Source organism: Struthio camelus, chromosome 32, assembly GCF_040807025.1.
Source record: "Struthio camelus isolate bStrCam1 chromosome 32, bStrCam1.hap1, whole genome shotgun sequence".
NCBI lineage: Eukaryota > Metazoa > Chordata > Aves > Struthioniformes > Struthionidae > Struthio > Struthio camelus.
This window is the reverse complement of record NC_090973.1, coordinates 1,777,356-1,802,950: the sequence shown is the minus strand read 5'-3', so window position 1 is coordinate 1,802,950 and position 25,595 is coordinate 1,777,356. Positions and strand designations below refer to the sequence as shown.

The following is a 25,595-nucleotide window of genomic DNA, read 5'->3' as shown; positions in this document are numbered from 1 at the left end:
GAGAGCAGCTCTGCAGATCAAGTCCTGCAGGTCCTGGGCACAAGCTGAGCTGGGGTCAGCAGCATGCCTGGGCAGCAAGGCCGGCCCCACACTTGGCTGTGTTAGCAGAGAGCAGCCGGCAGGGCGAGGGAAGGCATTCCTGCCCTGGGGTCGGCTCGGGAGAGACCACGTCTGGGCACAGGGTCCAGGTAGGGCTCCCCACTCCCAGACACACCTGGACACACTGGCACAAGCCCAGTGGAGGCTCCTGAATGAGTCGGGAGCTGGAGCACAGGATGTATGAGGAGAGGCCAAGGGCGCTGGGTCTGTTCAGGTGGGACAAGAGAAGGCGCAGGGGGATCTCGCTGCTGCCTGCAGCTGCCGAAGGGGAGGGTGGGGAGAGGACGGAGCCAGACCCTTCCCGAGGTGCCTGGGGACAGGACGAGGGGCCACGACACAAGGGGCAGCAGGGAAAATTTCCCTCAGAGGGGGCCAAGAGCCTGTGAAGCCTGAGGGTGGTGCAACAGAGACAGAGCTTGACCCTGCCGGGCCCTGGGAAACCCCCGCTGGCTGCCTCCACCTGCAGCAGGACGTTGGAGCCGAGACCTCCAGAAGCCCCTTCCCACCCCAGCTGCTCTCTGACTCTGTGACTGCTTCAACGGCTTTCTCTCCAGACCTGCCTGGCTTCAGTGGCATTGCCTGCACCAGTCTTGCTATGGAGATTTGCCTGTAACAAGTAACAAAGGGGGGAAAAAAATCTTCTGAGGGTTTTATTCAAAGAACAAAATGGCTGTCACTGACTAGGGTTGGTGTGGGTGCTACAGGACACAATGGGGCAGCATTTCTGTAGCAGCCGGGACAGTCTCCGCCGCTCGGCCTCTTTGCCCTGTGCCAGCCCCCATCTCAGGGCACCTGCCTGGCACTGGCCTCCTGGCACCGTTGCTCTCACTGCCCCGTGGCACAGCTGCAGCAGAAAGCTCTGCGCAGAGCCCGAAGCACCGTCCTGAGCAGCGAGGGCAGTCGCCTGGGCGCTGCGGTGTCCGGGAGGGTGGTGATGCCTGTGGGGGAAGGAGAGGCGTGGGCGAGGGGCTGTGCGGGTGCAGGACCTGCCTGTCCCCACCACCAAGGCCTTTCCCAAGGGGTCGTGGCCTCGGCACGGCCAGCCCCCGAGCGCTTACTGCTGCTGGCCTCGGTGCCACTCGCCGTGCTGGGACGGACCAGCCATCCCCAGAAGGGCTCTTGACTCGGGTACATACCTGGGTCCACCTCTGGTGAGTGCCTGAAGGCTGGAGATGACTTCTCCTCCTCTTTGGGCTCAGAGGCAACCTGCATGGGGAGAGCAAGCCCACACACCACGTGCCATCAGCTGGTGATGCTCAGGACACTGCTGCCCAGGATGGACAGGGGGAAAGGTTTGGGGTTGTGGGATGCTGCCAAGAGCTGTGAGTCCCAAGGCAAGGGACCTGCGGATGGCACAGAGACGGGACAAGGCTTGTCGTGGGGCTGTAGCAGCAGGGCTGGGCTGGGGGCTGTGATGGGCAGGGGGGAACAGAGGCAGCTGGGTGGGTGTCAGAAGGGGGCTGGCTCGCTGGGTGTGGGAGGGGGCTGCTGCTGGGGTCGCCCCTTCCCTCCTCGCTCTGCATCCAGGCCCCAGGCCTGAACGCAGTGCAGGCGTTGGAGGGGACGTCAGCCCTGGGCCTTGGGCACTTGGAAACGGAGAGCACCAGGCAGCTCCCCCATGGCAGATATCGCAGAGGGCAAAGGCCTGAGGGGGACAGCTTGGCACCATGGGAAGAGGGGTCCCACGGGTCGGGGCAGCTCTCTGCACCCACCCTGCACACCCCAGACACAGCTCACACAGCAGACCCCTTTGATGGTGGAGACCAATGATGTGCTCCTTGCTCACCTGCGGAGGAGGGCCTCCACACAAGGCAGAAGCCACTGCTTTTCTTCCCTCGGGCAGTGGTGCTTCGAGAGGCAGGCTGATGGTCTCCTCGCAAGGGCCTCCAGCCAAGAGACGGGCCTCTGGCACAGCTTCTGCTGCAGAGGCAGGCACTTTTTCCTCTCTTTCCTGAGGGTCTCGGGCTGCAGGCCAGGCCTCTGGCTTTGTTTCTGGTCTCTCTGATGGCGCCAGAGACACGCTGTCCCCTGCCTCCTGAAAGCCATCCCCCAAAGCACATGCCCCTGCTTCGGCTCCTCCGAGCACTGCTGGCTCCAGAGGCATGTTCTCCATGTCGCCGGCTGCCTCCCTGGCAGTGTCTCCGGCCTTGACGCTGGGCGAGCAAGGCACCTTCTGGGGGCACGTTTCCTCATCTGCTAAGAGGCTCCTGAGGCTAGGTCTGACCCAGATCTCGCGCAAGGACGTGTTTTCCTCCAGCTCCTCCCTTTGCAGAAGCTCTTCATCAGTGTCCTCCTCCTCCTCGTCAGTGCTCCAGTCCCCTTGCTCTTCCTGCGCCGCTCCCAGCACTCTCTTCCTGGCTCCCACCTCCCGCTCCCTCCTGGGGGCATGGGCATACAGCCGCTCCAGCACCTCCCACTTGCACCTGGCATCCTTCAGCAGCTCCACTCGCGTTAGCTCAGGTTTCCACAAGTTATAGAAGGAATTTCTGGCCAGCAGCTAAAAGAAGAGAGGCACATTTGTGAAGGGTGCTGCTTTTCCCACCACAAAAGGCCTCCCGGGGCCCTGCTCCCACTGGGACAGTCAGGCTGCTGCAGTGGGGCCCAGCGGCTGGCCCCAGTGCAGGCAGGGTTACCACCTGGCCCAGCCCATCCTTGGCACTCACCTCCTTGCGTTTGACGTTGAGGGATCCTGACGCTGTCAGGGAGAAACGTTTCCCCTTGGCCTCCTCGCCCTCGCTCTCCTGCAGGCTCAGCTTCTTCCTCTGGAAACAGGCTTCTCGCAGCTGGGCCAAGGTGTGCCCGGTGCGCGCCAGGCTGCTCCTCTCAAGCTCCTCCAGCGGCTCTGTTTTGATGGAGAGCACCGCGAGATACTGCGAGGTGTTGTCGGGGTGCACGCGCAGAGGCTGTCCTTGCACATGGCAGATGATGCCCAAAGGCTGCTGGTTTGGGCCCTGCCCTGCCCGGGGGCATCGTGGTGTCCCTCGTGCACCGCCCTTGCCTGGGGAAGCGGGTGCACCGGCCCCGCTGACCTCCCTTTTGCCCCCACCAGCACGGGCATCAGGCCCTTGCGGAGCTGCAGGGGCTGTGCTTTTGTCCTGCTCTGTGGGCTCGTCCTGGCCTGGGCTTGCTGGTACTGCCAGACTGCTGGTTTGTGCCGATGACGTTCTTTTGGGCACGGCTGCACTGAGCTCCTTCGTGGCTTCATTCGCATCAGGCTGTGCTGGATGCCGGCCAGGTCCAGGGCTCATGTCATCAGGATGGCTCAAGGCAGCAGACTCCAGCCCCAGGCCTGCACCCTGCACAGCCCCAGCAGGCGGGGCAGGGCCCTGTGGGGCAGGGCCCTGGCTCTCAGCCATCATTTCCAGGCCAGCTTCTCCAAGGATGTTCTGCACAAGGCTGGCAGGCTCAGGCACGGAAGGCGATGGTGGGGCCATGTCACTGTGGGAGTTGGCAGGGATGTCTTCTTCAAAGCCAGGTGACACCTCAGCACAGCAGGGCATGGGGAGTCCAGCTTCCTCTGAAACACCTGTGGCTGTTGTCGCACACTGCAGGGCATCATCCGGGGCAGAAGAGGCTGTTTCTCCCTGGCACGTCTCAGCAGGGGGCACTTGCAGTTCACGAGGCTGCAGGTCTGCACCTTGGGACACTGAGGACTTGCTTAGCACCAAGTCCTGCCTCTGCACCAGTGTGCCTGAACAGTGTGCCTTGACCTCCTGCCCACAGGCATCTCCGGGAGCAGAAAGCAGTTCGTCCCGCTCCTTGTATGCTGGCGTGCTTTGCATCTCCCTTTCAGGAATGGCCTGTGCTGCTGGGACAAAGGAGGAGCTTCCGGAGAGTTGCTGGCTTGTCAGGGGAAGAGTTGTCCTGGTACTGTTGTCTAGCAAGAGCCTTGCTTTTCCCAGGGCTGATGCACAAGAGCCAGGCCTGGGCTCAGGCAAGCAGTGGACGAGCTCTTGCATTGCCCGGGTGGGACCGTGAGCTTCCTGCTTGTGTTTTGGAAGGGGAGGCAAGGAAAGAGGGCATGGCTTTAGCTCTTCCTCTGCCAGGCTCTTCCCTGAGTCCACAGCCTTCCCAGCACCACTACCAGGTGGGAAGGGTTCCCTGGCAGCAGCTGTGCTGGAATTCACTGCCAGCTTCTCTAATCCCTTGGTCTCTCTCTCCAGGGTTCTCCTGGCCACCCCTTTGGTGTCCATGGCATTGGCCCTGCCTCGGGGAGAAGACCTGCAGGATGCTTCTAGAGCAGGCAGCTTGGCTTGCCTTGTAGATCCTGCAGTTTTAGCTGCAGAGGTCTCCAGGCCTCCATGGGCCTGCCTAGCTGCCTTGGTTGGGAGAGGTGGTAAGCCAGGCAGATGTGGTGGCCCTGCTCTTGCGCGAGTCCTGCCAGGCGCTGTCTCCCTGTGCCCCAGAGGAGCCTTCCTTACAAGGCTGGTGGAGGGATGCAGAGCTTGTGCCACAATGGGAACGTCCCTGGCAGTGTCCTCCACCACCTGCAATCAAAGCCCATGAGAAAGGGTAAGTTCCTGCCATCCTCCCCCCTGCCCTCCATCCTTCCCACATGGAAACTTCCTGTGGCCCCGATGCCCTCGACAAAGATTGCACTCTCCCATGTGGGCAGCTTCCCCCCTGCTCCCAAAGGCCGGGTGGGGAGAGGGTTTGTCACCGTGGGGCAAGAGACAGGCAAAGGCAGCTCCCTCAGACACCCCAAGGCATGTCCTTGCAGACTGCTGTGCAGAGCAGGCAGTCAGCCTGCTGGGGGCAGAGACCTCCTGGTCTCTCCCAGCACTTCCCACCCACTTCTTGGCACCTCCGGGGAGTCAGGCAGAGGCTTTGCCACCATCGCTGCTCAGCTCTGTACCTTTGCAACGATGCCGCGTTCAGAGGCCCACGAGCTCTGTGGGCCGGGGAACGAAGGCAGCCTGTCCCTTTGGTGGGACGAAGCCGGGGTCCGGCTGTGCTGCACCACTGCGTGCAGCTCCTGCTGGCCCACCTGCGGGAAGAAGGAGGCACATGATGGAGGTGGTTGTGTTGGTACGAGCAGCCCCTGAAGCACAGGAAACCCCAGCCCCATGTCAAAGGGAACCTCATGGCTGCACATGGCCCAGCTGCACTTAGCCCACAGCTTCTCTCTGCCCCTCAGTGCAGAGCTCACGGGGTCCCTGTGGGCCTTGGAGTATCCAGGTTGGTGTGTGCTTTATCTGAGAGAAAATCCCCAGGGCCACGAATAAGTGCCCCCTCACTGGGGGAGCTCATGCCTGGCTGTCTTGCCCCACCTCCCCTTCCCCACCATCCTCGTGCTCTGCACGCAGGTCCCAGCCCTGCTGCCTGCCTCTCCCTCCAGCCCCACCACTCACCTTCCTCCTGCACTCCTGTGTGCCTGGGTGCCCGTCCGTGGACTGGGAGCAGGCGTTCGCCTGCCGCTCCTTGTCCATGTCTGCGATATACTCCTGAGGACTTGCTACTCTGGCACCAGGGGGAGCTGCTCCCTCCTGGTCGAGCTGCTCTCCTCAGAGTGGGGACCCCTGGGGGCTCTGGTCCCAGTAGGGATACGGTCACCATGGCGACCGCCCCATCACAATGGCCTTGTGGGCATGATGCCACCTCCATCACAAAGCCCTGGTGGTCGCCGTGGGGACCCCATCACAGTGCCTTGGTGGTTGCCATAGAGACCCCCATCACAATGCCATGGCAGTCCCCCTGGGGACACACAGCATCATGCTATTGCCTCCATGCCTCTGGTCTCAGCTTTTGAGCCTGCGTGAGAGCTGGTGTCTGGGGAGCAGGAAGAGTTTTCTTCTCAGCTCTACACTCCTCACGCCTTGCAGAGGCTGCCCCTCTTCAGGCAGTCCATAGCACACATCCACTACAAGGCTCCACCCCTCTTGGTCTGCCTGCTAATCCTCACTCATAGCTCTCGACAGGCCCATCGTCCATCCCTAGGCAGAGCTCCCTGCATTCCCACTGCTCTCTCTCTGGGGTTTCTTTTGTCCACATCACCCTGCACCTTTTCCTTGCCAGCCCAGGCCAGCACTTCCTCCCTCTTTTTTGACTCACCCTCTCCCCACAGTTGCTCCCACTTTAAGGCTTTCCTCACCAGCTCAGCCACCTGGTTGACCATCAGGTCAGCAGATGGGAACAGTCTCCTCCCAAATGAAGTGAGACAACCCGCAGCCTCAGTCCCTTGCTGTGGGCTCAGCTTTCAGCACCTCCTCCAGCTGCTGGAACCCCAGGCCAGATGGGGAAGCAGGAGCTGCCCTCTCCTCTCATCCTCTTCCTGCTCATGGGGCTTTTTTTCAGCTAGAAATCCCTCTCACCACAAAACTGCAAGGACTGGCATGGGCTAAGAGCAGGACTGTAGGCAACAGACCATGCACTGCTGCAGCATGGCTTTACCTCCCCTCAGCCCCATGTGACACCAACCCCTAACCTGACACCATAACAAGAGACAAAAAGGCTGGTCTCTAGTGCAGAGGTTCATGGAGCTGTTTTTCCCCACACTCCTTTACTACCCCCAGCCCCCTGCCCTGGGGCTGCACTCAAGAGCCAGCCCGAAGCCCCTTCACTCTGCCCTTTCCCATCGGGCCCCCGGCACACTCCGAATGAAAGTCAGCCCTGGAGCGTGAAGGGTGCGGGAATGGAGTTAATACCATGAATTAATTGCAATTAACATGCAACCTACTGACTTTCCTTTCAGAAAAAAAGGTTCTTTTCTGTTCTGCCCCTCAATTTCCTGCCTTGTCCCATAACAAGAAAGCAGAAAATCGGTATCTTTGAACAGGGTTCCCTAATTATAACTAGCTGCCTTCTGCTCCTTTTAAGCAGCCCCTCTCTCCCCTGCCTCCCACACACACACACACCAACCCTAGTTTCTTTCCTTTGCTTCAGCAGCATGCTAAGGTTCAGAAAGCATACATGGGGAGGGGGCGAAAAAAACAGAGACAGACACAAGAAAGAGGAGCAGAGGGAAGAGAAAAGAACACGATGTAAGACAAGGCTTGCAAGCCGTGTCAGACACACACAAGTCAGGAGGCACCTGCTCTGCGGCCAGACCTCCGGCAGAGGAGAGGGGCATCGCTCCTGCCGCGGGCCTGGCTCCCGCCGCCCCAGCACGGGGCTGAGAGCGACGGCCCTCGACGGCTCCGCGGGGAGCTGGGGGGCACTGCCGGGGGGGGCACGGCTGTCCCGAGGGCCTGTCTGCCTCTGCCCCGGGCTTCCCCCAGCAGCAGCATCCCAGCGCTTCCCCTCGCTCCTCCCTGGCTGCGCTGCTCGGGGGCTTCCTCTGGAAATCTCTACTGCAAAATACTACCTGCAAATCTCGCCAATCAGGATTACGATTGTCTATTACAGTTTCTAAAACTTTAACTACTTTACCCGGATCCTCCCTATGGTTTCCTGCCATTTCCTTCCAAGACCCTCAATCCATTGTGGAAAAAGGGACTTTCACATCCCCTGCATTTCCGCTGGGTCCTCCAGCCTGTCTCCAGAGTGCTAGCAGAACCGCACCTCCTCTCCGAGGACGCCTTGCTACAGGGCTAGACAAATCATCCTCCCCATCAGGATCACTCTTCTCTGCAGGAGGGCGGTGGCGCCGCTTCCTCCTCTTCCCTTTCTCCACCATCCCCAGCTCTGCCCCTTCTTCTCGGAGCTACCAGGAATTCAACATCCTCTTCCTCCTCGGGATGGTCTTTCAGCTTTTTACACCTTTTCCCAATACTGCATGCAGAACAACAACGCTTTGCCATTCCTCTGTCTCCTTCGTTCTCTAAAACTAACACATTCGTCTCTTTTGCCATTAATCCACATTTTGTCCTGCTCTTGTAATCATTTTGGAACTCAAAGAACATATCAACATACGGTACTTCATCCCATTTTCCTCTCTGTCTATAGAACAACATCAACTGTAAAATGGTATTATAAGTCCAAGCTCCATTTTTAGGCCATTTTTCCTGATCTTCCACAGCGGCTATAACGGCCACCATTGATTACAATAAGTAAGTAATTGTCTACAATTCCACAAACCAGGCACACCTCATTACTACACAGCCGACACTTCATACAGTTTGAGCTACAGTTATCAGGACATTTTACAACTCCATTCAGTCATCCTCTTTCCCATTGGTTCCTGCTACGTCTCATCTTCGTTTAACATTACAGTATCCTCCTTTTCTGCTACGCACGCATGCTCTATGGGGAAGGGGCTTTGGTTGTTAGGGGGGCTTCCCTGCTCCTGGATGGGTGCTTTACTATGCTAATTCGGAGAGTTCCCCCGCAGTTCAAGCAGTTTTCTTTGGTTTATCAGCTGTCTTTGTTCTCTTCAAGCTCATGTGGCTACTCCCTTATCTGGCCGACTTATGGTGTCATCTTGCTGCTTTCTTCAAGGCCTTGTTTTGTTAACTCTCTGTGAAAGACTGAGTAATGAGCTTCTTCCTGGAGCTGTGGGTGCTCAGCCAAGCATTATCTACAACAATTACACCTAGTTACATCCTCAGGTCTTTCAAATGGCATTTCTCACACAGACGCATCACTGGGAAGCCAAGCTCCAGTTGCTGCCTCGTGGCTTGCTCCGTGTTTGGAGGGTTCTGGATGTGGCAGTGGAGAAGGCTGCGAGGCCTCTCTGGTCGACCGCTGCCTGGGGGGGTTTGGCTGCTGCTAGAGCAATGCCTTGTGGTGCCCCGCTCTGCAGTGGGGTCTTTGGCGTTGCCCTTGCTGATCCCTTGGGCTCGCAGGCAGTCCCAGGAGACAAAGTGTGACGCAAAGTGGCTGTTCTCTCTGTGGTGGAAAGCACTCGTGTTGGTGCCGGTTACGTGTGGGCAGCCTGCAAGGGGTTTGTGGAGTGCTTTTGGCCTGTGCAGGTGAGAGAGAAGCGTGGAGGGCAGGGGGAGATGTTCCTTGCCTGCACCATCACTCGGAGCCTCGCAGCAGTCGAGGGTCAGGTCAAGCCATGGTGTACGTGCTCTGCCTGCCTGCTTGCAGAGCTCCTCGGTTTCTCTTCACACAGAATCACACAGAATCGTTTAGGTTGGAAGGGACCTCTGGAGATCATCTCGTCCAACCTCCCTGCTCAAGCAGGGTCACCTAGAGCATATTGCCCAGGATCACATCCAGACGGGTTTTGAATATCTCCAGGGAAGGAGACTCCACCACCCCTCTGGGCAACCTGTTCCAATGCTCTGTCACCCTCACAGTGAAGAAGTTTTTTCTCAGGTTCAGATGGAACTTCCTGTGGTTCAGTTTCTGCCCATTGCCTCTTGTCCTGTTGCTGGGCACCACGGAGAAGAGGCTGGCCTCATCCTCTTGACACTCCCCCTTCAGATACTTGTACACGTTGATGAGATCCCCTCTCAATCTTCTCTTCTCCAGGCTGAACAGGCCCAGCTCTTGCAGTCTTTCTTCATAGGAGAGATGCTCCAGCCCTCTAATCATCTTGGTAGCCCTCCGCTGGACTCTCTCCAGGAGTGCCATGTCTCTCTTGTACTGGGGAGCCCAGAACTGGACACAGTACTCCAGGTGAGGCCTCACCAGGGCTGAATAGAGGGGCAGGATCACCTCCCTCGACCTGCTGGCAACACTCTGCCTAATGCACCCTAGGATCCCATTGGCCTTCTTGGCCACAAGGGCACACTGCTGCCTCATGTTTAACTTGTTGTCCACCAGCACTCCCAGGTCCTTCTCGGCAGAGCTACTTTCCAACAGGTCAGTCCCCAGCCTGTACTGGTGCATGGGATTATTCCTGCCTAGGTGCAGGACCTTGCACTTGCCTTTGTTGAACTTCATGAGGTTCCTCTCCGCCCACCTCTCCAGCCTGTCCAGGTCCCTCTGAATGGCAGCACAGTCTTCTGGTGTGTCAGCCACTCCCCCCAGTTTAGTATCATCAGCAAACTTGCTGAGGGTGCACTCTGGCCCTTCCTCCAGGTCATTGATGAATATATTGAACAAGACTGGGCCCAGGACTGACCCCTGGGGGACACCACTAGCCACAGGCCTCCAACTTGACTCTGCGCCATTCACCACAACCCTCTGAGCTCGGCCATCCAGCCAGTTCTCAAGCCACCTCACTGTCCACTCATCTAGCCCACACTTCCTGAGCTTACCTAGGAGGATGTGATGGGAGACAGTGTCAAAAGCCTTGCTGAAGTCCAGAAAGACAACATCCACTGCTCTGCCCTCATCTACCCAGCCAGTCATTCTGTCATAGAAGGCTATCAGATTGGTCAAGCATGATTTCCCTTTGGTGAATCCATGCTGACTACTCCTGATCACCTTCTTGTCCTCCAGATGCTTAGTGATGACCTCCAGGATGAGCTGTTCCATCACCTTTCCCGGGATGGAGGTGAGGCTGACAGGCCTGTAGTTTCCTGGCTCCTCCTTCTTGCCCTTTTTGAAGACTGGCGTGACATTGGCTTTCTTCCAGTCCTCAGGCACCTCTCCTGATCTCCAGGACCTTTCAAAGATGATGGAGAGAGGCCTAGCGATAACATCCGCCAGCTCCCTCAGCACTCGTGGGTGCATCCCATCGGGGCCCATGGATTTGTGGATGTCAAGTTTGGACAAAAGATCTCTAACCCGATCCTCCTCAACCAAGGGAGAGTCTTCCTTTCTCCAGCCTTCCTCTCTTGTCTCCAAGGTCTGGAATTCGTCAGGACTGGCCTTAGCAGTGAAGACAGAAGCAAAGAAGGCATTCAATAACTCTGCCTTCTCTGTATCCTTTGTCACCAGGGCACCCGCCCCTTTCAGCAGCGGGCCCACGTTTTCCCTAGTCTTCCTTTTGCTATTGATGTATTTGAAGAAGGCCTTCTTGTTGTCCTTGACATCCCTTGCCAGATTTAATTCCAACTGGGCCTTAGCCTTCCTTGTCGCATCCCTGCACACTCTGACAACGTCCCTGTATTCCTCCCAAGTGGCCTGTCCCCTTTTCCACATTCTGTACACTTCCTTCTTCTGCTGGAGTTTGGCCAGGAGTTCCTTGCTCATCCATGCAGGTCTCCTGCCCGCTTTGCTGAACTTCTTCCTCAGAGGGATGCACTGATCCTGAGCCTGGAGGAAGTGACGCTTGAATATTAACCAGCTCTCTTGGACCCCTCTTCCTTCTAGGGCCCTACCCCACGAGATTCCCCTAAGTAGGTCCCCGAAGAGGCCAAAGTCAGCTCTCCTGAAGTCCAGCGTTGCAATCCTACTCATTGCCCTGCTCCCTCCTCGCAGGATCCTGAACTCCACCATCTCATGGTCACTGCAGCCAAGGCTGCCCCCAACCTTCACATCTCCAACTAGACCTTCTTTGTTCGTTAGTACAAGGTCTAGCATTGCACCTCTCCTCGTTGGCGTCTCCACCACCTGGGTCAAGAAATTATCATCAATGCTCTGCAGGAACCTCTTTGACTGTTTGTGCCTAGCTGTGCTGTCTTCCCAACAGATGTCAGGGTGGTTGAAGTCTCCCATGAGAACCAGGGCCTGTGATCGTGAGGCTTCTTCCAGCTGTCTGTAGAAGGCCTCATCGACGACTTCCTCCTGATCAGGTGGCCTGTAGTAAACCCCCACAACAGTGTCACCCATGTTACCCTGCCCTTTAATCCTTACCCATAGGCTCTCAACTTGCTCTTCATCCACCCCGAGGCAGAGCTCCATACATTCTAGTTGCTCCCTCACATAAAGAGCAACTCCACCACCTCGCCTTCCTGGCCTGTCTTTCCTAAAAAGCACATAGCCATCCATGACAGCATCCCAGTCATGTGAACTATCCCACCATGTCTCTGTCACTGCAATGAGATCATGGCCCTGCGACCGCACACAGATCTCTAACTCTTCCTGCTTATTCCCCATGCTGCGTGCATTGGTATACAGGCATTTGAGAGAGCCAGTCAAGCACACAGGCTTCCCAGAAGAGGTGCAAGAGGATCCTCCATAGCCATGTTGCATGTTGTCTCCCCTGGTTGTATGCACCCGCTGGAGGCATCCTGACTTGAACGGTGTTTTACTGACTCCCCTGCCACTATACCACTCCCCTTCCCCCATCTTGCCTAGTTTAAAGCCCTCCTTACCAGGCTGGCCAATCTGTTGGCAAAGACGCGCGTGCCCCGCTTGGTAAGGTGGATCCCGTCTCTCCCCATCAGCTGTTGATCTTCAAACAGGGTCCCATGGTCATAGAAACCAAAGCCCTGTTGCCAACACCAGCGGCGCAGCCAGCTGTTAACTTGGAAAATTCGTCTACTCCTCCTCCTGTCCTTTCCCCTCACAGGCAAGATTGAGGAGAAAACGACCTGGGCTCCCAGACCCTTCACCACCATTCCCAGAGCTCTGAAGTCCCGTTTGATGGTTTCCAGTTTGCCTTTTGCGTCATTAGCACCCACATGGAAGATCAGCAGAGGGTAGTAGTCCGATGCATGGACAAGCCTTGGCAGTCTTTCCACGACATCTCTTATTTGAGCCCCTGGCAGGCAGCAAACCTCTCTGGACAAGAGATCAGGTCGGCAGATAGGTGCCTCTGTCCCCTGCAGCAGGGAGTCACCCACAACAATCACTCGCCGCTTCTTCCGGGGGTTCCTGCACGGCACAGGGTCTGCCAGGCCAGTTGCCTCCCTTGGAGCCATGCCCAGCTCCTCCTCGGCTTGGAGGGCGCTAAACTTGTTCTTCAAGGGTAAGTCTTGAGGAGGAGCAAGAGCCTTTCTCCTTCTGCGAGAGGTCACCAGCTTCCAGCCCTCTTCAACAGCGTTATGATGCACCTTTACACACGGTGCTGAGCCCTCTGACACCTCCGCTGCAGTCGGGGCAGGGGACTCCCGGAGCTGAACAATCTCCGAGAACACCCTGTCAATCTCCCGCTGGAATTCACTGCCAGCTTCTCTAATCCCTTGGTCTCTCTCTCCAGGGTTCTCCTGGCCACCCCTTTGGTGTCCATGGCATTGGCCCTGCCTCGGGGAGAAGACCTGCAGGATGCTTCTAGAGCAGGCAGCTTGGCTTGCCTTGTAGATCCTGCAGTTTTAGCTGCAGAGGTCTCCAGGCCTCCAGGGGCCTGCCGAGCTGCCTTGGTTGGGAGAGGTGGTAAGCCAGGCAGATGTGGTGGCCCTGCTCTTGCGCGAGTCCTGCCAGGCGCTGTCTCCCTGTGCCCCAGAGGAGCCTTCCTTACAAGGCTGGTGGAGGGATGCAGAGCTTGTGCCACAATGGGAACGTCCCTGGCAGTGTCCTCCACCACCTGCAATCAAAGCCCATGAGAAAGGGTAAGTTCCTGCCATCCTCCCCCCTGCCCTCCATCCTTCCCACATGGAAACTTCCTGTGGCCCCGATGCCCTCGACAAAGATTGCACTCTCCCATGTGGGCAGCTTCCCCCCTGCTCCCAAAGGCCGGGTGGGGAGAGGGTTTGTCACCGTGGGGCAAGAGACAGGCAAAGGCAGCTCCCTCAGACACCCCAAGGCATGTCCTTGCAGACTGCTGTGCAGAGCAGGCAGTCAGCCTGCTGGGGGCAGAGACCTCCTGGTCTCTCCCAGCACTTCCCACCCACTTCTTGGCACCTCCGGGGAGTCAGGCAGAGGCTTTGCCACCATCGCTGCTCAGCTCTGTACCTTTGCAACGATGCCGCGTTCAGAGGCCCACGAGCTCTGTGGGCCAGGGAACGAAGGCAGCCTGTCCCTTTGGTGGGACGAAGCCGGGGTCCGGCTGTGCTGCACCACTGCGTGCAGCTCCTGCTGGCCCACCTGCGGGAAGAAGGGGGCACATGATGGAGGTGGTTGTGTTGGTACGAGCAGCCCCTGAAGCACAGGAAACCCCAGCCCCATGTCAAAGGGAACCTCATGGCCACGCATGGCCCAGCTGCGCTTGGCCCACAGCTGCTCTCTGCCCCTCAGTGCAGAGCTCACGGGCTCCCTGTGGGCCTTGGAGTATCCAGGTTGGTGTGTGCTTTATCTGAGAGAAAATCCCCAGGGCCATGAATAAATGCCCCCTCGCTGGGGGAGCTCATGCCTGGCTGTCTTGCCCCACCTCCCCTTCCCCACCATCCTCGTGCTCTGCACGCAGGTCCCAGCCCTGCTGCCTGCCTCTCCCTCCAGACCCACCACTCACCTTCCTCCTGCACTTCTGTGTGCCTGGGTGCCCGTCCGTGGACTGGGAGCAGGCGTTTGCCTGCCGCTCTTTGTCCATCTCCGGGATCCACTCGTGAGGACTTGCTACTCTGGCACCAAGGGGAGGTGCTCCCTCCTGGTCGAGCTGCTCTCCTCAGAGTGGCCACCCCTGGGGGCTCTGGTCTCAGTAGGGACACGGTCACCATGGGGACCGCCCCATCACAATGGCCTTGTGGGCATGATGCCACCTCCATCACAAAGCCCTGGTGGTCGCCGTGGGGACCCCATCACAGTGCCTTGGTGGTTGCCATAGAGACCCCCATCACAATGCCATGGCGGTCCCCCTGGGGACACACAGCACCATGCTATTGCCTCCATGCCTCTGGTCTCAGCTTTTGAGCCTAGCTGAGAGCTGCTATCTAGGTAGCAGGAAGAGTTTTCTTCTGCTCAGCTCTGAGCTTGCAGAGGCTGCCCTTCTTCAGGCAGTCCATAGCACACATCCACTACAAGGCCACCCCTCTTGGTCTGCCTGCTAATCCTCACTCATAGCTCTCGACAGGCCCATCGTCCATCCCTAGGCAGAGCTCCCTGCATTCCCACTGCTCTCTCTCTGGGGTTTCTCTTGTCCACATCTCCCTGCACCTTTTCCTTGCCAGCCCAGGCCAGCACTCCCTCCCTCTTTTTTGACTCACCCTCTCCCCGCAGTTGCTCCCACTTTAAGGCTTCCCTCACCAGCTTGGATGCCTGGTCGGCCATCAGGTCAGCGGATGGGAACACTCTCCTTCTAAACTGCAGCCTCAGTCCCTTGCTGTGGGCTCGGCTTTCAGCACCTCCTCCAGCTGCTGGAACCCCAGGCCAGATGGGGAAGCACGAGCTGCCCTCTCCTCTCATCCTCTTCCTGCTCATGGGGCCTTTTTTCAGCTAGAAATCCCTCTCACCACAAAACTGCAAGGACTGGCATGGGCTAAGAGCAGGACTGTAGGCAACAGACCATGCACTGCTGCAGCATGGCTTTACCTCCCCTCAGCCCCATGTGACACCAACCCCTAACCCGACACCATAACAAGAGACAAAAAAGCTCATCTCTAGTGCAGAGGTTCATGGAGCTGTTTCTCCCCACACTCCTTTACTACCCCCAGCCCCCTGCCCTGGGGCTGCACTCAAGAGCCAGCCCAAAGCCCCTTCACTCTGCCCTTTCCCATCGGGCCCCTGGCACACTCCGAATGAAAGTCAGCCCTGGAGCGGGAAGGACGGGGGAATGGAGTTAATACCATGAATTAATTGCAATTAACATGCAACCTACTGACTTTCCTTTCAGAAAAAAAGGTTCTTTTCTGTTCTGCCCCTCAATTTCCTGCCTTGTCCCATAACAAGAAAGCAGAAAATCGGGATCTTTGAACAGGATTCCCCAGTTTTAAATAGCTGCCTTCTGCTCCTTTGAAGCAGCCCCTCTCTCCCCTGCCTCCCACACACACACCAACCCGAGTTTCTTTCCTTTGCTTCAGCAGCATGCTAACGTTCAGAAAGCATACATATGGGGTGGGGGGGGCGTGGGGGGAAAAGAGACACAGGAACGAAGAGCAGAGGGAAGAGAAAGGAACACGATGTAAGACAAGGCTTGCAAGCCGTGTCAGACACACACAAGTCAGGAGGCACCTGCTCTGCGGCCAGACCTCCGGCAGAGGAGAGGGGCATCGCTCCTGCCGCGGGCCTGGCTCCCGCCGCCCCAGCACGGGGCTGAGAGCGACGGCCCTCGACGGCTCCGCGGGCAGCTGGGGGGCGCTGCGGGGGGGGGCACGGCTGTCCCGAGGGCCTGTCTGCCTCTGCCCCGGGCTTCCCCCAGCAGCAGCATCCCAGCGCTTCCCCTCGCTCCTCCCTGGCTGCGCTGCTCGGGGGCTTCCTCTGGAAATCTCTACTGCAAAATACTACCTGCAAATCTCGCCAATCAGGATTATGATTTTCTATTACAGTTTCTAAAACTTTAACTACTTTACCTGGATCCTCCCTATGGTTTCCTGCCATTTCCTTCCAAGACCCTCAATCCATTGTGGAAAACGGGACTTTCACATCCCCTGCATTTCCGCTGGGTCCTCCAGCCTGTCTCCGGAGTGCTAGCAGAACCGCACCTCCTCTCCGAGGACGCCTTGCTACAGGGCTAGACAAATCATCCTCCCCATCAGGATCACTCTTCTCTGCAGGAGGGCGGTGGCGCCGCTTCCTCCTCTTCCTTTTCTCCACCATCCCCGGCTCTGCCCCTTCTTCTCGGAGCTACCAGGAATTCAACATCCTCTTCCTCCTCGGGATGGTCTTTCAGCTTTTTACACCTTTTCCCAATACTGCATGCAGAACAACAACGCTTTGCCATTCCTCTGTCTCCCCCATTCTCTAAAACTAACACAGTTCTCTCTTTTGCCATTAATCCACATTTTTTCCTACTCTTGCAATCATTTCGTAACTCAAAGAACATATCAGCATACGGAACTTCATCCCATTTTCCTTTCTGTTTATAGAGCAGCATCAACTGTAAAATGGTATTAAAAGTCCAAGTTCCATTTTTAGGCCATTTTTCCTGATCTTCCACAACGTCTATAACGGTCACCATTGATTACAATAAGTAAGTAATTTTCTACATGTTCAGGGGTCACCTCCAAATGTATTCCAATGATTCAAAATACAGCCCAAAGGTGAATTTGTGGTGATCCCCCCTTCGGTAGTTGTTACATTTCCAATTTTTATAAAATACACAAACAATAACCCAAATAACAATGCTGCTTTTATAATTACCAAGATACCAATGACCCAAATAACAATTTGGGTGCTCCTGAAGGCACCGCAGGCACAACAGAGGGGCCAACATACGGGCCAAGGAAGCTGCTGGGAGGAGACTGACAGGCTCATGGGGCGCCCTGGCACGCAGGCAAGGGAAACAGTGCCCTGGGGTGCACCACAAGGGCAGCGGAGGCACCTCCAATGCCTTGCTGGCCACCTCCTGGTCTCACATCAGCCAGCGCACGACCATTAGTTCCTCCTCCACCTCATGTGTGCTGCAACCTTGGGTGGCCTTTCCGGTCCCTGCAGCCTCTGCAGGTTGCAATAAGTTGAAGGAAGAGCCCGGTGGGGCTGGGGCTGCTTCCTCATTCCCTGGGGGAAAGCTGGTGACATCCAGGGATCACCACAAACGGCCGGACGCGGGCTGGGGAAGCTCCGGGGAAGGAGCGGCCCCAGCAGGGCAGAGGGGCTGCGTGGGGCAGGGCTGCTCCCGGCTCCGCTGCCCCCAGCACACTTCCCCCGGGGCTTCTCCGCAGGCAGCTCCGGGCAGGGCCGGCCCCGGAGGGAAGGAGCTTCCCTCGCTCGCGGCTTTCAGCTCCCGCCGCCGGGCCGGGGCCGAGGGAGAAGGGGCCGCCGGCAGAAGGGGCGCCGACGCGGGCGGCTCCCGGGCCGCAGGGGCCCCGGCCGGGCCGGGCCTTCCCCAGCAGCTGCTGGCAGACCGCCGGGCCGGGCCGGGCTCCGGCTGCCCCCGCGCCCGCCCCCCGCTGCTCGCTCTCCCCAGCCCCGGCCCCGGCCCGCGGCCCTCGGCCCCGGCGCGGCAGCTCCCGCCGCTCCGGCTCCAGGCTCCGGGCGGCCCCGGCCCCGCCAGACGCTGCCCCGCGCGGCACCACCCGCCTCTCGGCCCCGCCCTGCCCGCAGGCCCCGCCCACCCCTCCACCCCTCCTCTGCACCAGTGCGCATGCTCTGATCTGACCCCGCCCCCTCAGTCCCAGCCCCACCCCTCCTTTCAGGGCCCCGCCCTCAGCTCCCCTTCCTCACCCACCCCTCAGCTCCCTTGCAGAGCATGCGCACTGCCACCCCCTGCCTCTCCCGTCCCACCCCAGGAGGCCCCGCCCCACCTCCCAGGAGCCAATGGGGGAGCGCGGGGTGGACGGGACTTTGGGGCTGGAGGCGTCACTTCCGGAGTGGGGGGCGGGGCTGGGGGTGCTGCAGCTGCCGGTGCTGGAGGCTGAGGAGCTGCCGTGTGCGGGGCCGGGGACAGAGGGCTGGGGACAGAGCAGGGCCTCGGCGGAGGGAAGTGTGTGTGGAGCGAGACACCTCGTGTGGGAGCTGCCGTTCTTGCGGCGGGTGTGAGGGGGAAAGGGAAGGGGCGGCCCCGAGCGGGCGCTGTCCTCGCCGGGCCGAGGAGCAGGCCGGGAGCGCGGCCTGGCGGGGGGAGCGTTGTCAGGGGACTCACGGGTCAGGGCCCGGGTTTCCCGGGTGTTTCCAGTATTCCTCGACACCGCTGTCCTCATTGCTTTCTCCCAGGCCCTTGGCGAAACCCCAGTTGTAAAGGCAGAGCGTCACCCTCTCATCGAGGTGGGTGTTGCTGTTGGAGATGGAGGCATCTAAGCATAGCTGCATTTGGGTTTGAGAAAGGACAAGACAGCACTCTCGCGGATGGTGAGTGCTCTCCTAAACTTGGAGCAGGATGTGCTTCTGTTCAAGAGCGGGTGTTGTTACTGTAGCCAGGTATTTAAGCGGTAGTTATCCCTGAAGGTCACACTGGGAAGGTTGAGTTGTAGTTTGTGTCTGCTGGAAGGCTGCTGCTGGCAAGTTGTGCCTGAAGACGGCTAACGTTGTGCTAAAAGTTGACCTGGAGGACACAGAGATGTTTTGCCTTCTTGAGTTTTACCTTCTGAAATATGAGCAAGTTCTGAATGAGAATGCTTTTTTACATGAATAGATTTGCATTTGCCATCTCCTCCCCCCCCCCCCCCCAGTATTTTGTGCTTGATTTTGGTCGTATATTGTGAGCAAACATCGTGTGCTCTGTGAAGGATATCATTTCTGTTGTAGGAAGTTTGGGTGTACCTGACACAAAAGGGGAGATGGTCCAATAGCGATGGCACCCGCTTGGTGTGGGAGGATGAGAGTTGAAAAGAAGGGATTTGGTTGAAGAAAGACTGAAGAATCCTTCCAGTGTTTTCTGTTTGCTTTCAAAAAGACTAGGAAGAAACTTTAGAAACCACCTTCAGTTTCTGTTCCTGAAGCAGGAGTATTTGCCAGACTCCCTCTTTGTATCAACTGACAAACTATGTCCCCTGACTGCTGCCTTCTGCCTGGTTAGGAAGTGTGCAGCTGAGAGTTGGTTGTGAGACCTAGTTCCCGAGCATTACTTTAGCCGGATGTTATTTAAGTGGGTGCCTGTGAGTTTCTTTTCTGTCTTTTATTTCGTGTCCTACGTGGGCTTGTCTTTTTCTGGAGCTTCCAGAAGGTAGTGATTTGTGTGTTTGCTTGTGACCTTAGATGGCTTAGTACTCTTTAGTCTCTTTGTTTCCTTGAGGAAGGAGGCAGGCTTTACGTCTAGGCCGGGGTGGTATGTTGTTGCTGGTAACAGCCAGAAACGTTGGGTGCGAGAAGGGGGTGTTAGTGGGAGGCATGTGAGAAAGAGGCCGAAGTCGCAGTGGTGGGAGTCACAGCTGTGTGTGAGCAGTCTGCTGCCTGGTTGAGGTGTGTGGGGTGTTGCTGAGATGCTGCCGCGGTGGCAGGAGGTGCTGCTGGAGAGACCATGCCGTGTGTGTGGGGGAGATGATGGGCGAGGTGCTGGGAGGGGAGAACTCAGGACCTGACGCGTAGCGTTGGGAGTCTGGGTGCTGCGCAGGGAAGTCGGTCTGTGTGAGACGTGTGTGTGGCTGCCCAGCCCTGTTCTGCCTGTTCTTTCCTCAGCATCGAGGCACGGGTGGAGGACCCTGGGCAGACTGAGGCAAGGGAGAGAACATCAGGAGTTGTACGTTTTCCAAGTAATTAGTATGCCTTATTGTTTTTGGGTGTTGTGTCCCGAGGAAAACTCTGGTTCTTCTCCTAAATCATTGTTACTGAAATGGTGAGGCTTTTCATTCATGATGTTGTCTGTGCTGAGTGACTGTGACAGGATACACTATTTCTCCTGCCAGCGGTTGAGATCCCATGTCAGCAGAGTGACCTGGACTCCAGGTGGTGTTCTCTGGTTGTGTGCCTCTGCCCATGGGCAGCAGCGAGAGTGTTTCAGCTGAAAGTCTCCAGTCTTTTGGTTGAGGATGTCTAAATCAGCCGGAGCTTTTTTGCTAATATAGCTTGTTATGGGAACAGTTTGACCCGAGGTTTCCAAGGAGCAGAGTCTCACACACGTATAGCAGCAAAATGAATGATTCATGTAAATGACAGTACAGCATAGTGACAGCTTGAGCTGGGTGCCTCTGGGAAGGGACCCCGAACAAAGAAATTCTGGGGTAATTATACCCTTTACAGTTTTATTTCCCTGCCTGCCAGGGAAGGTCTCCTCCAGTCGTCTTTACTGAGTCAGTGGTCCCTCTCCTTCTGACTGGTGTCTCTCTCCTTCTGACTGGTGTCTCTCTCCTTCTGACTGGTGTCTCTCTCCTTCTGACTGGTGTCTCTCTCCTTCTGTCTGGCCTAGGCCTTTATCCCAGGCTGGCTGCCATGTCCTTGTTTCCCACAGTGCCTTCCCTTCTGGAAGGTCAACCACAACCCAGGTGCATCCCATCTTGTCCCCTGCATTCTACTTTGTATCCTCACTAGCTAGTTTTGTATTTGTATTAGCTGATTGTAATCTGTTTTGCAGTTACCTGGTGGGCAAAGTCACATCATCAGCAATGTTTCTGGAGTTCACTGACAGTTGGGCCTTGAGGCCTGCCGGCTTCATCTACTTCGGGCACTAATACTAAGCAAGAGTCAGACTTGGGCTAAGCTGAAGCTAAATCAGCTACAGTTCTCTAACAAGCTTCTGTCGGGATCTATGGAATTAAGCAAGCTCTTTCTGGGAAGAACGACAACAAACCCCAAAATGCTGTTGGCTAGTTCTTGGCTGAAGTGGCTTTGTAAGGTTTTTGTGAAAGTGAAGATGCATGTTACAAGTGAATGAGAGAGCCTTTGGTGTGCCAGTGACTTGCTTAGGCGTAGGCGGAAGTCTGTTCTCCTAGGGGTGACCTTTGTAGCGTCTGGCTTTTTGCAGTAATGCCAGTTAATCAATTCCTTGTGCACCCTTAGGTGCCCTTTAGTTAACTGAATGTAGAGTTTAGACAAGACTCTTAAAGAATCCCTTTGTAACTATGTCTTTGCTTTGTTTTGGTGTGCTTTGTTTTCTTTTGTTTTGTTTGTAATGATGGCAGAATGTTCAAATTAAGGAAGCAAATTGCACCATTTCTGGACAAGCTCAGTTCCGTTGTTTACATCAAGGTCTTTTCTTTTACGAAGCTTCACTAGAAAGTTGAAGGCATGTAACTTCTGAAGGTGTTTTGAACTGTGTCCTGCAGAGAGGCCAGGTTACATGGGTTTGCTGACAAACAAGTTTCTTCTCTAGCCATCAGTTTGTTCAAATGTCATGTGTATAAACTTACTATTGTCCCTATGGTATTTTTTTCCAGTTTGTTCCTTAAATAAGAGGTCCCAAGTACTCAGAGTGGTCTCAGAGAAATGATCTGATCAGGTACAGAGTCTCTATTACCATCCTGGACTGAATGGCTTTAAAGCACAATGAGCATGGGATACCGTGGGTGTCGGTTGTAGGTCTGCCCCTTGAAAAGGTGGATCTTTGGTGACAATGAAGATATTAGTTTTTGGAGGAAAAGGGATGTATATGAGGAGACCTTCAATGTCTGTGTGTTTTCTTGATCTTCAGAGCCTGTGTTGCTTTAATGGGGACTCCTTCCCAAATGGAGACAGTCTCCTGACTAACCTCTAAACTGCAAGTGAACATCTTGAAGGTGCCAGCTCAGTGTGCTGGTGTTTAGTTTGAGTGGGCTAGCTCTGCGTGGATGCAGACATGGTTGCAAATGTTCATGTTTTCCCTTGCAGGATAGCACCTAACTCTCAGTATTCCTCCCCAATAGATGCCCAAGGAGGCGGAGCTGGTGGCTTCCCCATCTTCCAGCTAGTGAAACTGATGTAGAGAAAGGAAAGGGCTTCTGCCATGTGTAGGTGGAAGAAAGTGGGGAAGGACGCCAGCTCTCCCTCCTCTCCCAGTCTTGCTGCTCCAGAAGAGTGGTGCTGCAAGCTGACGGGATGTTTTCCCTTGTTCATGTGTGCAGCAGAGGTGGTAGCCAGATTCAGCTCTTCGAAAAGCCTTTCTTAACTGGCAGGTGGCTTCTTCACAATTGAATGTGACAACATGGAAACCGCCCATTTCTGTCTTTCTCTACTTCTCTCAGGCATTACAGAGCAGCAGAAAAAGCTCGTGACCAGATCCAGCCAGTGAAGCAAGCCAGTGCAGGGGTAAGCTTGTGTTGTTTCTTATTTCCTTTTTAGGGAAAGCTGATTGACTCTTTTCAACCAGAAATACCTGCACTCTTCCTTGTATGCTGTTGAGTGAAGAATGTTCTCATGCCAGGTGTTATTCCCAGGGGAAGGGGGAGCATTCTTCAACAAATGGCACTTTCACAGAGGTCTCGTGCTGTCATGTATTTTGTTTCTACGCCATTGTGAATATATGAAGAAAAAGCAGTATTTAGGAGGCATGACTTATCCCACTTCATCTGGGCAGCAGAAAACAGTCTAAAGAAGAATCTGGTCCCTTTGTGGACCATCATCTTTCGTCCAGATGAAGACATGGTCCCCTTGGCCCCTGGGGAAAATTAGGAAGAGGGTGATTTATCTGAGGTGCTCTGCACAAGTGAATCAGAAAGCAATAGATTTCCTTAAGGAAGGCTCTCTGCATTGGCCACAGGGGAAGTGCAGAAGAACAGCTTAGACTCTGCACCTTTCTGCAAGGTGTATACAATTGTCGGAGACTGATAGCACCCCCTCCATTCTTTAGGTCTTTGCGGTTATCACTTTTGTTTCTCATTCCCCATCAGAGCTGCCATTCCAGCTCTAGAAATGGGGCTCAACATGCTTGCACTCAGGACAAGTTCTGTCCAGTTTCCCTTCACGCAGTGCTTGGATAGAGCAAAGAAATAGATAAGAACTCAGTTTTGCAAAGCCAAAAGCTTGGGCCAAATTGTTCCGTTCTTGCTCAGAAATGCAGCAGCTCCGGTCTCATCCTGGGCATCATCTTGTTCTGGTTCCAAGTGTGGTTAACATACTGCGCGTTGCCCACACAGGAGAGACGGTTTAGTACTCCTCCTCAGTGCATCATAGGGAGTGTGATCTCCTTGTAGTTCCATGCGCTTATTGGAGAGTCACACTGCTCTCTGCTCATACGGGACACTTGAGGAACAATACTGCAACTCCAAAAGTGCCTGGCAGGTCCTGCCTCTGCCTCCTGCCTGCTGCACAGTGTAAGCCTTGGCAGGTAACTCAGTGTTCTCTCACGCGTCAGTTGCGTGGCATTCGGGGAAAAAGCCAGAAGTGGCTGCCTTCGAAAAGACTGGAAGGATCAAGTAGGTGGGTGTGGGATATGAAGGTCCTGATGCCCCCAGAAAGAAGGAAATAGGAATTGAGAGCTAACAAAGGTGAATATGTTCCACCTAATTGCAGTTGTCAAGAGCATCTAAAGCTTAGGTGTGAGCTTAATCTAAGCTGAGGTCTGAGCTGAGACCTAATCTCTGAATCAGGCAGCTAATTCCCCTGCACTAGGCCCCTGGCTGTACAAAAGCTTTGAAGATTGTTGTCTGTTTTAAGCTTTGTTTTCTTAATCGTAGCATTGTAGACCAGGACTATGGCTGGGAAGTCAATGGTTGGAGCTTTGCTGTGGGAGCTAAGAAGATTGTTCCTACTTTCCATCAAGCTGGAGAGGAGTGGTGAACAGCCTCTCTGCGAAGGATAGTGCCATGCCATACCCAGCAAAGAGAAAGGTAGTTTCCCTTTGATGTTTTTCCAGCTGTGCAGGAATTGTACTTCTGCCAGCCCCAGGTCTCACTCGCCTGAGTGCTCCGGGGGCCTCACCTGCTCTACGACAAAGTCTGAGCTGTGTTTGGTGGCAAATCCTGGGGCTGTCATTGCTGGGCAGTATGATGTAAAAAACACTGTCCTCTCTCCTTTTATTTCCCCAGCTCCAAGCCCAAAAGCTAGACGTGCAGACTTGGAAGGCTTCAGTGCAACTGGTAAATTACTGGACCAGCTGTTCCACTTTACTAGCAGCTGTTTCTTTCTTCCTTTACAGGAATGATCTTCCCAATTTTGTAGATTCTGCTGTCTTCAGGGCTCATGTTTTGAAGTTCTTCAGGGTAAAATGTCTCCTTGATGGTTTTGTGACTGAGTCTATTAAACAGGACACGGGTATCTGAGCCCTTCTCACAGCTCCTACCGTACAGCTCACAAGCTACATTTCCTTACTCCACCGTGTCCCTGCCCTTGCCTGCTAGCTGGGGAGGTGGCTCTGTGGGAGGAAGTTCATGTGTCTGTGGCAGAATCTGAAGCCCTCACAGCAAAGCATTTTCTCCAGCTCTCAAATCTTGTTTCTTTTTTTCTTTTTTTCTTTTTTTCTTTTTTTCTTTTTTTCTTATTTTCTTTTTTTTTTTTTTTTTGGCAGGGAGGTGGAGGTTTTGGGCAGAAAAGGTGTTCTGAGTCCTTGGAAAAATGAAGACCCCAGGAAGAGGCTCTGCCTTGGCTAAACTGAGGTGTTTGAAGTGCAGAGAGCCACAGGTTGGAGTGCCCTTGCCATCCCTGAAGAGAATAAGTTGGTTTTGCAGTGGGATGCAATTCATCCTGAGGAAGATGCCTAGGAGGAGATTCAGTGCAGAGAGCTGGACACCTAACTGTGGGTGCTGGTGCGGAGGTACCTCCCCGTGAGCTGGGTAGTAATCTCACCTGGAAATGTACTCAGTGCAGAGGAGTGGGGAGTAATTCCAGAGACCAGCCTTCCATTGCTTCAGCAGCTATCGAGTGCCATTTTACATTTCCTAGGATGTCCAACCTGTTATCTAGCTGTTGCAGCAGTGGTGAGTGGAAGTTCAGGGATAAGAGGAGCAGGAGTTGTGTAGTGTGGCTTGTGATTTATGCTGAAGAGGCAACAGTGGGACTTGGGGGCTGGGGATCAGTTTTAGGAGAGCATGGGGTTCCTGGTGAAGACGTTGAGCCCCAACAAATGGGGTCAGGTTTCAGGGGTGCTGCAGGCTAGGCCTGAGGAATATCAGGAAAGTTGAGGTTACAGAGATTGTATGTCAGCACTGCGAGGCAGTGCTCGAGGATGGAGGATGATGTGGGGAGAGTTACACAGGGCTGGGGCAGCAGGGATGTGTCGACTGCACTGAAGCAGACCATTGAAACTCTGTGTGTCTGTGTGTGTCAAAAATGGAAGAGCGGCCGCACATCAAAAGTGCTACTTGAGGGCAGAGCCGTTTGTCCCTTTCCTTTGTCTTCCTGCAAGCGATGCCTGTGATGCTTTGGTCTAATCAGTGCCTGGGGAGGGACATGGATTTCCAGCACCAGCTCCATCTCTAACAGCCCTCAGCAAGCCCCGTTAAACCTCCAAGACACTTTATTCCTGTGATTTCACTTCACACTGTGTGACTTTCCCCTGGGAGCTTGCAAGATTGTGGGAACCA

The 25,595-nt window shown here is 55.5% G+C and overlaps 1 long non-coding RNA gene across 1 annotated transcript; it reads left to right on the top strand.

The window, feature by feature from the left end:
• Positions 1 to 18,130: 18,130 nt before the first annotated feature.
• LOC138063561 (uncharacterized) lies at positions 18,131 to 23,897 on the top strand. The gene is made up of 3 exons (XR_011137091.1): positions 18,131 to 18,492; positions 22,320 to 22,383; positions 23,751 to 23,897. It is a non-coding gene; the product is annotated as an uncharacterized lncRNA (long non-coding RNA).
• The last annotated feature ends 1,698 nt before the right edge of the window (positions 23,898 to 25,595 follow it).